This window comes from Sus scrofa, chromosome 1, assembly GCF_054392235.1.
Source record: "Sus scrofa isolate SSC_HxYL_T2T_F1_AM1 chromosome 1, Sscrofa_HxYL_maternal_Yorkshire_Landrace_v2.0, whole genome shotgun sequence".
In the NCBI taxonomy this organism is placed as follows: Eukaryota; Metazoa; Chordata; class Mammalia; order Artiodactyla; family Suidae; genus Sus; species Sus scrofa.
The window spans coordinates 111,110,312-111,124,340 of NC_139383.1; the positions used below are offsets into that span (position 1 = coordinate 111,110,312).

The following is a 14,029-nucleotide window of genomic DNA, read 5'->3' on the forward strand; positions in this document are numbered from 1 at the left end:
TTCACTTTCCTATTAATCATTTGTTTGTCTTTCAAACAATGTCTGTTCAGATCCTCTGTTCATTTAAAAAAATTAATCTATTGAGTTGCATAAGCGCTTTATATGTTTTAGATATTAATCCCTCATCAGATTTATGATTTGCAAATATTTTCTCCTATTCTGAATGTTGTATTTTCATTTTGTTGATAATTTCTTTTTCTATGAGAAGCTTTTAGTTCAAAGTATCCCCAATTATGAAATTATGTTTTTACTGCTTGTACTTTTGGTGCCATATCAAAAAAAAAAAAAATCACTGCGAAGACCAAAGTCAAGAAAGTTTTTGTGAGCAATATAAGATAGGGGTCCAATCTTATTCTTGTGCATGTGATTATACAGTTTTGCAAGCAGCATTTTTCGAAGAGACAGTCCTTCCCACCTTGAATATCCTTGCCTCACTTGTCAAATATTAGTTGAACATCACATTTGTGAGGGTTTATATTTGGGTTTGTTTTGTTTTATTGGTCTACATATCTCTTTCTATGCCAGTACCATATACTGCTTTGATTATTATACCTTTGAATATGGTTTGAAATCAGGAAATGTGATGACCCCAGTTCTTTTTTCTTTCTAAGGATTGCTTTGTCTATTCAGTATATTTTGGTCCCATGAAAATTTTATGATTGGTTTTTATATTTCTGTAAAAAATGCCATTGGAATTTTGATCAGGATTGCAATTAGTATGCAAGTGGCTTTGGGTAGTATGGAAATTCTAACAATATTCTTTAAATGCATGAACATGCGCTGTCTTTCCCTTTGTATCTTCTTTAATTTCGTTCATTAAAATTTTGCGGTTTTCAGTGTATAGATTATGTCATTGCTTAAATTTATTTCTAGGAATATTATCGATTTTGATGCTTTTGTGAGTGGAAGTGATTTATTTATTTTAAGATATTTTGTTTTTGGTACATAGAAATGCAACTGATTTATGTATATTGAGTTTTTATCCTACAACTTTACTTAGTTTGTTGAATAATATTAATAGGTTTTTGATCCAGTCTTTAGGATTTTTTCATATATAAGATCATATCATCTGCAAACAAAGCCATTTTTACTTCTTCCTTCCCAGTTTGGAGATACACACACACACACACACACACACACACACACACATATATACATATACACATAGATAGATAGATAGATAGCCTGATTTCTCTGGTTTGATTTCCAGTACTATGATGATGAATAGGAATGGTGAGAGTTGCCATCTTTGTCTTATTTTTGATCTTATGGGAAAATCTTTCAAACTTTCACCTTTGAGTAACTTATTTTGTATCCATTGTCTCATTTATTTATTTATTTTTATGACTTTTATTTTTTCCATTATAGTTGATTTACAGTGTTCTCTCAATTTCTATTGTACAGCAAAGTTACCCAGTCATACATACATATATACACACACACACACACACACACACACACACATATATGTATATGAATATATATGTATTTATATTATTTTTCTTACATTATCCTCCATCATGTTCCATCACAAGTGACTGGATATAGTTCCCTGTGCTATACAGCAGAATCTCATTGCTTATCCATTCCAAAGTCAATTTTTGGCATCTATTAACCCAGACTCCCAATCTATCCCACTCCCTCCTCCTTCCTCTTGGCAACCACAACTCTGTTCTCCAAATCCATGAGTTTATTTTCCGTGGAAAGGTTCATTTGTGCCATACAATGTACAAGGTTAACTGTAGGCTTACCATATATGGTTTTTATTATGTTGGAAGAACAACTTTGCTAGGTAAATTGTCTTGCATGGCAGTTTCTTTCAGCTCCTTGAATATGTTATCCTATTCTCTTCTACTTTGCAAGGTCTCTGTTGAAAAATCTACAGATGGCTTTGTTGGGGGTTACTTTGTATGAGAAAAATATGTGGACATTCTGTTAGCCTTTGATTTCAGACAGTTATAATGCATCTTAGAGAAAATCATTTTGAATTGAAATTTGGTGATTGACTATTAGCTTCATGAACTTGGATGTCCAAATTTCTCCCAAAATTTGGGACGTTCTCAGTCATTATTTCTCTAAACAAACTTTCTACATCTTCCTACCCTCCCTCTCTTATCCTTTTGGGACTCCAACAATACATAATTTTTTTAATGGTATCCCAGAAGTCATATAGACTTTATTCATTCCTTTTCATTCATTTTTCCATATTGCTCCTCTAATTGGATAATTTCTTTTATATATATATAAAATGATTTTTATTTTTTTCCATTATAGCTGGTTTACAGTGTTCTGTCAATTTTCTACTGTACAGCATAATTGAATAATTTCAATTGAGCTGTCTTTGAATTCACTGATTCTTTCTTCTGGTTGGTCAAATCACTCTTGAAGCTATTAATTTTTTTTTCAGTTCAGTCATTGTATTCTTCAGCTCCAGAAATTTATTTTCCTTTCTTTTTATGTTCTCTCTCTCTCTCTCTCTTTTTTTTTTTTTTTTTTTTTTTTTTTTAGGGCCACACCCACGGCCTATGGAGGTTCCCAGGCTACGGGTCTAATTAGAGCTGTTGCTGCTGGCCTACGTCAGAACCACAGCAATGCCAGATCCAAGTTACATCTTTGACGTACACCACAGCTCACAGCAACACCAGATCTTTGACCCACTGAGTGAGGCCAGGGGTTGAACCTGAACCCTCACGGGTCCTAGTTGGATTTGTTTCTGCTGCACCACAAAGGGAATTCCTGTTTTCTCTTTTTTAAACTTCTTATCTTGTCCTTGTGTTGCTTTCCTGATGTCATTAAATTATTTGTATGTGTTCTCATGTAGCTCTCTGAGCATCTTTAGAACAATTATTTTGAATCCTTTTTGGATCGTTTCTGGATCACGATTTCTTTGGAGCTAGTTACTGAAGGTTAACTGTGTTCCTTTGTTTAATTCATGTTTCCCTTTTTCTTCATGATCTCTGTAGCCTTGTGTAGGAGTCTGCACATTTGAAAAAGCAATCACCTCTTCTCGACTTTAGAAATAAGGTTTAAGGTAGGCTTGGGTAATGAGGGATGGCTGTGTTGTTCTTTTATAGCTGTACAGTTTCTTTCTGGGTATGTACACTTCAGTGGAGGCTGGTGACATGTGTCAGACTTGAGGTCTTCAAATATATGGCTAGAGGTATTGGCATCCCGGGGGTTTGCATGTTGGTTAAAATCAACTGTGGGAGTCTAATCTAGTGTATTGTATTCACAAAGCTGCCGAGTCTGTGCTGGCTGCTAATGCATCCCCAGAGTTCTGGCAAGGGTTGGAGGAGGGGGGAAGAGGGAGGAACTCAAGTGACTATTAGCAAATGTGGATACCTCTGCTCAGAAGCTGGTGATATATGTAACCATGTGCCACAGCTGGGCTGGCTGTTCTTCAGTGGCAAAAAGTACTGAATTTGTCTGCAGAGTAGGTCCTTATGGACTGTGATTGATCCCACTGTATGTCTGCTATTGCTAACCCCTGCTTTTCTGTTGCTCTTCTTATGCCAGCCCACTCTTTTTCATTACCAGTTCATTAAAAATATTTTAGTTGAATTCTCCTTACCAGCATGTATAGTATCCTGAGTCATTGAGCCCAAGCAAAAAAGTCCTGTGTTTCATTTCTAGTTGTAGGTACCTGCTTTAGATTTTTGGCCAGCTGCTTGTCCTGCAATATCAACTCTCTGATAACTTTAAGCAACATTGTGAATTTGCCATTGTCCAATGAGTTTTATTGTTGTTGCAAAAATGGTAGGATTCCCTTTTCCAGATTTCTAAGCAAAAGTCAAAAGTCTCACCTTTATTCTTGAGTGATAGTTTTTGTTGTACATAGAATTCTAGGATGGCAGTTAATTTATCTGAGTTCTTTGAAGATATAATTTTATTTCTTATAGTTTCTAAGATTATTTCTAAGAAATTAGCTGTCATTGTAACTTATTATTTAAAGTAATCATTTCCCTTTGGTTATTCTTTATGATTACTCATTGCTTTTCACATTCTGCATTTTCATTGTTGTGTCTCTACTTATAAACTTAGGCTTGATTTTTGTTTGTTTTTAATTTATGGCCACACCTGCAGCATATGGAATTTCCTGAGTGAGGTGACAAATTGGAGTTGCAGCTAAGGCCTATCCAACAACCACAGCAGTACCAGATTTGAGGTGCCTCTGCAACCTATGCTGTAGCTTGTAGCAATACCATATCCATAACCCACTGAGCAAAGCCAAGGATCGAACACACATCCTCACAGAGACAATGTTGGGTCTGGAACACTGTGAACCACAACAGGAAATCCATAAATGCAGGTTTATCTATCCTGGTTACTATATGTCAGAACTGCACAGTGGAGCGTGTTGCATCAACTCTAAAAATTCTTATCCATTATCTTCTCTTTGAATATTGTATCTATTGCAATATTCAGTATTGCCCAAGATAATATTGTAATATTGCCCCTTGTCTTTGCCTGATAACTTTTCTTTTATAATTTCATTCCACATACTTTAAGGGTTTTTGTCACACATTTAGGTGATTTCATTAGATTTAATTTTTACACTGTTTCTCTCTTTTGCTACATATAGGTTTATTTTTTTAACTTAGTCCACGAAGATAGAATTAAAGATATATAAATATAGGTGCATACATAGCCCAGGTTGAAATTTCATTCCTCCATAATAGGTTTGCCTGTGAGTCAGTCAGCCCAGTTGCCTGGGGTCTACTAATTCAGGAATACTTTCAACTAAATTTCCTGCTTGTACTTTTGGTGGCCATACAAAATTGTGAATTCTAGGCTTGAACATACTTGCAGGTCTATTTTTAATTGGGAATCCTCATTAAAATCTTTCACCCATTTCGTTTGCTATACTTAAGGTCAAATCTGAACCACAAATAGCCTAGTATGCCCTGAGGTACAGCCTTTTTTTTTTTTTTTTTTTTTTGCTTGTATACATGCTGGGTTTTTTTTTTTTTTTTTGTCTTTTAGGAAACCTATTTTATGCAAGATTTTTTTAAATGCAAACTTCTGTCTTACTAGGTTCCCAAACTTGTGTACCCTTCATTCTTCATTACCCATGCCTGCCTTAAACCTCGTGACATCATTGGTCAGGAGATAATTTTTCTATCTCTTGTGGATTTGTTCTTTCTATTTTTTAATGCTATGATAGTTCTTTATTTTATCCCTAATACAGTCATATGTCAAAAATACATTTTTAAAGTTTTTTTTGATGCTGAACTGAGTGATTTCTCTAAACCTCTAATACCAATGTTACTGATAAAAGAAGCCTCCTTCTCCTTGCTTATTGGAAATTCTAGTCATTATTTTAAGATTCAGGCCAAACGCCATCTGTTCTATGAATTTCACTCTGTTACCTATAGTCAGAGTTAATTTTTCTTTATCTTCCAGGTAATATATCTTGAAGATAGAAAGTTATATTTTAAGTCATCTTTCTCTTAGTCAAGAGAATGGCACACATTAATTGTTTAATATATATTGAATAAGTAAATGATCCGATGAATGATTAATGAATAAAAACATTTTTCTAAGTTTGGCAGTAGCCAATGGAATTACGTTTGGAAGGTGTGTTGAGCTCCTAATATATGTCATGCACGGTGCTAAGGGCTGAATATGGGAACTCCTGAAAAAAATTTCTTAAAGAGAAGAAATGCCAAAATATAATCCTCCAAAATGGAATGTGTGGAGGAGAGGGTACGTATGATTTTCTTGGATGAGACAAGAGTATATAAAAATGTGCCTCTGATCAATGAAGCATTTGTAATGAATTAATTATAGAAGAAACAAGGATTCTTGAAAGTCAAATCTTCATTGTTGGAGTTTGTATCATGCATGCCAGCCATGCTCCTTTGCAACACATTATTTGTATAAAACCAGACCTGAAAGGTCAAAGGTCATGCTTTTCTGTGCCCACACCTATATATGTGTATGATTTTACAAGTCAGGAAGAATTGTTATATTATCCTTATCTCAGCATTCAGAAAAACATATTTGTGATTATGAAATGGATTACATTTGGTTTATAAGAGCTATACAGGAAATATCCTACTTTGGTACATAATGCAGTCTTAATATGTATCAAAGTGTGTTACATAAAGGCTAAATAATAAACTTAGAGTGTATATTGTGGACTCAGGCACAGAGAGCTAAAGTGTCCTCAATTATATTTTGTCATTTACACAAATCTCTATGATTTATCCCTAGAATTTCAAATATGTTCTTGTTCATTGTCTTCTATTCACAGCTGAACATACAGTTGACTGGCATAAGCCCAATGAGTGTCTTGTTGATTTACCTCTTTTGGCACTCAGAGTGATTTCCATCTTTGTCTCAACTATATTATGTTTACGAGATCTATACTTCTTGTATCAGCATTTTCATCTTCCATTTGTTTTTATAAAATAATGAAGACAGAAGGCAATAAAATATTCAAGACAAACATCGCTGTGCAAATATGCTGCCAAAATTGTACCACTGTCAGAAATGCTATGTACAACCTAAACATTTCAGCTTATCAGCTATTCAGAGAAGGCCAAATTGAGCTTATAGAACCTAGTTAGGGCTGTTGATGTATAATGTGCAAATGAATGGATTGTATGAAATTAGAATAAACAAAAGTCAAGGAAAACTGATAGCTAGGGTTTTGAACTTCAGTCTCTTCCTTGACTGGTGTGCAAGGACCAAAGAGCAAAGAGCATATTTTGGAGCCATGAATATCTCTTTAGGAATATACCAAAGATGATAACTCTCTGGAAGGGAAAATGCTCAAAACTATATGTCAGGGTTGATGAAATAATAACATTGTTAATAATAGTAATTATCAATAATGTTGACATACAGGTATTCATGTAATTAGTCTCTCTTTTGGTGGTATATTTGAAATTTTTCATTAATAATAGCTTAAAGAAATTGGAATGTCCGTGTATGTATATTCCTAAGCAATATCTTGCCTTTGTGAGAGCCTAGGAAACATCAAGGTTCCAGTTGAAAGTTTTTCCTTCTAGTTCTCAGATTCTCTGTGGCCTTTTGACTTTTGGCTTTCTTATCTCCTTTCTCAATGTGTTCTTGGAAAAGAATGTACAGTTCACCACAGACACTTTGATTGAAGCCAAGTCAGTGTGTTACTTTTTCAAGGAAATTATACAGTTATTTATAATTACTGAGTAAAAATATTACAGGAATTTTTGCTCTCAATAAACAAGAGAGCAAACATTTGGAAAATTGAAAATAAGTTTTGTTGTGCATGAAAGGAGACTTGTGGTCCCTTGATGTCTGAATACCAGCAGCCATTGGGGCAGAGGATCCTGGTCAGCTTTTTTTCTTCTCTTTCCTTGTCCTGGCCTTAAACTTTAACACTGTAAGGACCCTGTAACACGGCTTGGATATAGTCCTATGGAGAATATATTCAGCTGATATTCCATATAAATACTGTTGAGGTAACGTGGTCTTGTGAGAAGCACTGGACTGTGAACCAGACTACTTGGGCTAAAGTTCCTGATCTGCCATTAAACTAGCATGAGATTTGGGACAATTTAATTCTATCTTTGTGCCTTAATTTTCTCATGAGTAAGTAAATATATAGGACAAATCAATAGTTTTCAAACTTGGAGACACATTAGAATCCAGAGTTTCCTTTAAAAATATTAATATCTGAGCTCTGTTCCTGAGTATTCTGATTTACTTTGAGTGAGGTAGTGCTACATCATCAATACTTTGAAAAAGCTCCTCAGGTGATTCCAATGTGCAGCCAGTGCTGAGAACTACTCAAGAAAGTAATCACTGAAATCTTGTCCAGGGAGACAGTGTATTGTAGAGGTTTAATGGAACAAGCATTGTAGGTAGATGGAGATGAGTGTGAATCCCAGCTCTCTTATTTCCAGGCTGGATAAACTTAGGCAAATTTTAAATTCAAGTCACAGTTTCCTCATCTTTACCATAAAGATATACTTGCCTCATTGGGTTGTTTTAAAGAATGACTACAATACTGGATGTAAAGTAAGTAGCTCATCTATCTGTATGTAGTAGGCATTTAACAAATGCTGGTAACGAAGAGAATGATTATTTTGATAAACTGATTATCCCCCAAGTCTCCCCTAAAAATCTTTTCCTTATAAGGAAAGGTGTGGTATTGGTCCAAAGATAAAAAGTAGAGTAATAGAACAAAATGAAGACCAGAAACAGCCCTGCTGTGTACTTCAAAACTTGGTGTATCCTAAAACTGCATTTTTTATTGCTAGGGACTATGTAATATACGATGCTAGGCCAACTGGTTACAAAAAAGGAAGAAAAAAAGAAACAACAAAAACAAGCAAAACACTTGCCTTCTATTGTTCCCAAAAGGAGGTTATAGAGGTATGAAAGACTTAAATATGATAAAGCAAAATTGAAATATTTAGAAAAGAATAGAAAGATATTGATATATAAGAATAGAAAGAATCTTTAAACACAAAAGTACAAACCATACAAGAAAGGATAAAAATACTGACCGCTCTGAAATTTAACACTTCTATATTCCGGAAATAATGTAAGGTTAAAAGATATTTTATAGAATATATAAGTAAGGAAATTATAATACAGGAATGCCTCAGAGATACTGTAGATTCTGTTCCAGGTCACCACAATAAAGTGAGTCATGATTTTTTTTGTTCTCATTGCTTAAAAAGTTATGTTCATGCAGCCTATTAAGTGTTCAATAGCATTATGTCTAAAAAACAATGTACATACCTTAATTAAAAAGTAACGCTGTTGGGAAAATGGGCCCAATAGACTCATCTGATGCCAGGTTGCCACAAACCTTCAATTTATTTAAAAAAAAAACTCAATTTCATTGTGAAGCACAGTAAAGCTAAAAGCATAATAAAATGAAATATCTTTATATTCAGAATAGATTAAAAATCTTCGCAAATCATGAATCCAAAATAAATCAGGACAATAGAAAAATCTAGAAAGTTTAGGAATTGGAAACTCACAGGATTAGACATAAGCAAATGAAAAGATGTACATCTTTACTTTTTATCATAGAATTTTGAAATAAAACAAAATGAGATGCATATTCAAATTCATCAGTTGGACAAATTTTAAAAATCTACTGGTAGAAATGCATACTGCTATGACAACTTTGTGAGAAACCCTAGCTTATGTGTGTAAGGGGACATGATTACAAACAATTCCATCAGTGTTTGAATAAACAGAAATTTTAACCAACTTCATTATCATCAAGAGGAAAACAGATAAGTGAATTATGGGACTATAACAACAGAGAATGAAAATTAATGGGTTAACCCTACATTTGCAAATATAGATAAATTTCACAATCATCATTTATTTTTTTAAAGAAAAGAACATTGCACAAAAAACAATGAGTTTTTTAAAAAATGCTTTAAATAGTCTCTTAGTAATATGGTCAAAAGCACAAAACTGTATAAAATAGACCATTGAGAACTTACTGTACAAAATAGAAAAACCTACTCAATAGTTTGTAATAACCTTTATTGGAAAAAATGGATATATTCATATGTATGACTGATTCATTTTGTTGTACACTTGCAATTAAACAACATTGTAAGTCAACTATACTCCAATAAAATTTAAAAAATATATGCACCAACTTTAGATTGGTAAATAGCTGGGGATACAGAATAGAGTGGAAGGTGAAGGAAGGTACACAGAAAAAATTTCAACTTAATCTTAATTTTCTATTTCTTTTTTAAAAGGCTTAAAGGAAATATGATAAAATGCTCAGATTGCTAATTTGGAATTATAATCACAGGCTTTTAAAAATTTTTTCTATGTAAATATTTTTGCATAAATAAGTAATAAGTACATATAATTCTTGTTTGTCCTTTCATCTTTGTGTCCTTATATGCTGTTCCTCAAAATACTTGTATTATAATATTTATTTAATTTGATTATGCTTTTATCTTGTCCCAGGCCATGTGCCATGACTATGGTATGCTTTTTCTCATTTAGTCATCATGAGGGAGTTATCATAGTTGTTATTATTATTATTATTATTATCACTACTACTACTATTGCTTTTTAGTACTGTACCCATGGCTTATGGAGGTTCCCAGGCTAGGGATCCAGTCAGAGCTACAGCTGCCAATCTATGCCGCTGCCAACCTATGCCGCAGCCACAGCAACGCAGGATCCAAGCCGCATCTGCGACCTACACCACAGCTCACAGCAATGCTGGATCCTTAACTCACTGAGCGAATCCAGGGAATGAACCTGAATCCTCATGGATGCTAGTCAGATTTGTCAACTACTGAGCCACAACAGGAACTCCAATCGTTATTTTTGTTTCGAGGTATAGTTGATTTATATTGGTTTCAGGTATACAATATACTGATTCAATATTTTTATAGATTATACTCCAAAGTTACAATAAAATATCATCTATATTATGTGTGCTACACAATATATCCTTGTAACATTTATTTTTTAAATGATAATTTGCACCCCTTAATGTTCTATCCTTTCATACTCCTCTTCCCATTTCTCTCCCCACTGGTAACCACTAGTTTGTTCTCTATACCTGTGAGTTATTTTCTGTTATGTTATATTCATTTACTTTATTTTTTAGATTCTATATAAAAGTGGTAACATACAGTATTTGTCTTTTTCTGTCTGACTCATTTCACTTAGTATAATGCCCTCCAGGGCAATCCATGTTGTTGAAAATTTCATTATTTTTTATGGCTGAGTAATATTCCTGTGTGTGTGTGTGTGTGTGTGTGTGTGTGTATATACACATACACACATATAACTTTATTCTTTTTCCATTCATCTGTTAATGGACAGCCATATCTTGGCTATTGTAAATAATGTTGCTGTGAATTTTGGGAATGCATGTGTCTTTTTTATTAGTGTTTTCATTTTCTTTGGATATATACCCAGGAGTGGAATTGCTGGGTCTTAGAGTAGTTGTATGTTCAGTTTTTTAAGGACTCTCCATAGTGGCTGAACCAATTTACTTTGTTGCCAAAAGTGTAGAGAGTTATCTTTTTTGACAGCTGAGGAATATGAGGCTCAGGGAAGTAATATAATGTCCTATGACCACAGAGCTATGATGGAAGGTTGGCAGTGGGACTCTGGAGACCATGCTATTAATCACCTCACTTTTGGAAATGATTGCAGTTACTTAATGCACAACAAATATATTTATCATGTAAAGTTAAATAGTGAAGGAAACAGAATACTGTGAATGGTTTGTATAGTGTGACTTCAATAGGAAGACTTAGATGTGTACAAACATAAAGAAAAATGTAGGAAAAACCAGGAGGTTTCCCAAGCAAATTCATGCCTAATATTTCTGAGCCCCGCTTATGGCATGAAATGCATGAATGTCCCATAAGCTCAATTCCAATGTCTGTCCTCCTTTATCTCCATGAAAAGCTTTTCTTCACACATGCTGAAGCCAAGGTTGAAAAGCAAGGCAAGGGAATTATTGTTGACCAAGTCACAAAATTCTGTGCCTCCTCTAAAGGATGTTGCACCTTTAACTCTTAAATCCATTCATCTGAGAAACATCATCTCTCCAGAAATTAAGATAAAATATTAGTAACTGAGTATGAAGAAAACTCAGTTTCTATAGCTGGTATGGGAAGTGAAGGACAAGCATATGAGCAATATAATTAATATTACTGTTTTTCATTACTGCATTGTTCATTTAAGTCCTAAATCAACAAAGACTTGCCTTTCATGGATCGGAGTCACAGTAGTAATTGGCATTTTGACCTGGTAATATTGGAATAGTTTAACTACTATGAATAGCAGACACCCAGACCACAAAATCTAATGTATTCTGAGGTTTAACCTCAATATCCCACCTAGCTGAGAAATGTACTACATGTGAGAAAAGAGAGAGGAAAGAGAAAATCTTGGAACTTCAGTTACTTCTTTACAAATTTTAAGGCCAGGGAACATTTTGTGAACATTTTCTTGGGAACTGAAGTTTCTAGTCCTTGCCACAGTATTTTCCTAAGCTTTATTTTCACTCTGGGGTCTTTTAGTAGAGGAACCCTCTCCACACTGTCACATATTCTTCAACAGGTTGGATTCAGAAATAAGAAATCAGCTCAGAATGTACTGGGCCTCAAAATACCTGGCTCTACCCCTCTCATTTCCCTATTTCAGAGCCAGTCTCTTTCGAGGACACACAAACACTCAGCTTTGCTGAACATGAGGGATTTCCTTGTGTTCAAGAGGGCTGCAGTATTCCAGAGCTGTCTGTGACTGCATGGCTGTCTTTGTAATTCAAGGAGGGATTATTCCCAGCCAGAACCAGTTCTCTGCAGCCAGCTTTATCAGTAGTAAATGGTGACATTTTGATCTCCCTGTTTATTGTCTTTTTAAAAAAAATTCCAATTGTTTCTAAAATCAAGAGAAGGAGAAAGGGGGTAATTTATTTTTTTCCCCTTAAACTGTGACACAATATTTTGGGGAAGATAAAAGCCAAGGCAAAAGTAAAAGAGGAGCAGTGCAAAATCTACAGCACAGCCCTACACTGAGCTCCAGGGAGGGCTGTGGATAGGAATGAAGCCAAAGAAATTAAGAAAATTCATGTTATTTTAAAATGGCTTATTGAAGGAAATAATAGTAGCAGGAAAATCAATAAAGCACATGATGCAGAATAAAAAGCAATGGAGTCTGGGGTAAAGACAACCGCTATTGTATTCAACAGAAGGAATCATGGGACTAATAACAATTATGTACTTTTTATTATAAAAACAAATAAAATGTTTCCAATTGAAGCCACTGATCCCAATAACTTGAAGTGCTTGAGAATCATAGCAAGCATTCAGAATCTTTTTTTTTTTTTTTAAGGCAGCTCAATGCTTGTGGTATATTATTGATATAAGTAAAGTGATACCTGCTGGGAAGAGAAGGCACCCCAGAATTATAATGCCAATTATGTCTTTGGAAACATGTAAGCAGTTTTCTCTCCAGAACATTGCTAAAAGGTGGATTTTTTTTTTAATTGCTTGAGAGTCAAATCAGGACATTGGACAGCTCTTTTGTTCTGTTGATGGCTCGAACACATACATGAACTTCATCATAGTATCAGCATGGTAAGAAAATTCAGAGCAACTCTGTTTGCACAGGACTAATCTTAACTCATTCCTCCTGCATCAAATGTGTAGTCCCCAAACACAGGGCTCTGAGAAGGCCACTAAGAAAGAGCTATCATTTCTTTGCTTGTGGCCAGGCACTGTTGACTAACTTTCTTTCTTTCTTTCTTTCTTTTTTTTTTCTTTGTTTAAGGTCCTTGAAAAACTGTACATTTCCTGGGACAGAACATTGTCCCCACTGTAATTTTTCCCCTCCAGTCTATTCATCTGTAAATCTTAATTGACCTGACTTCCCTGATTTCATTGAATACAATAAGCCTCCCTTCCTCTTTGGTTGTATGACAGCAGTTTATGCTTTGTGTATTTTTTTCCTGACAAGACAAACCTGAAGCACAAGCAAGAGATTGTTCTACCTTGATATTCCAGGTGGAAAGCCTGTACTTCAATCTGAACCCACTGCAAAATACACTGTAATGAAAGAGTGGTCTAAACCTTTTGTCATATGTTGGTGAGAAGGAATCAAGGTTTTGAGTGGGGATTTAATCTATAGAATGGGTGCCATTTTGTGGATGCTAAGATGAAAGATCATGGCATTGAAGGCAACAAAACCCAGTAGCATCAGGATGTCACAAGGGAGGGTTGAGACACTAAGTAGAGGAGGAGGGATTCTCTTTGAAATTTTCTCTGCCTCTTCTATCCTCTGCCAGAATTGGTTCTTTCATTTTTTTTTTTCTTGTAAGTTCTTCCTCTTCAAGGTTCAGCTTAAATGTTCTCTCTTCTGGAGAGTCATCCTTATTGCCTCTTTGTCCACCACCCTTCTCCCCTCATCCCCATGTCCTCTTTCCTCACCTCAGTAGAGGTAACGCCTGTGTCTTCTAGGCTGAGGTAGTTGCAAGCACACAGTCCTCCTGCCTCACAGTGGATTAAAGGATTCTGGGCACCTG

General features: G+C 34.8%; 1 protein-coding gene across 3 annotated transcripts in view; it reads left to right on the forward strand.

Moving 5' to 3' along the window:
• The window catches only part of LOC146406294 (uncharacterized), an 840,349-nt gene that overhangs the window by 781,353 nt on the left and 44,967 nt on the right, over positions 1–14,029 (forward strand). The gene's annotated exons all lie outside the window — the stretch shown is intronic.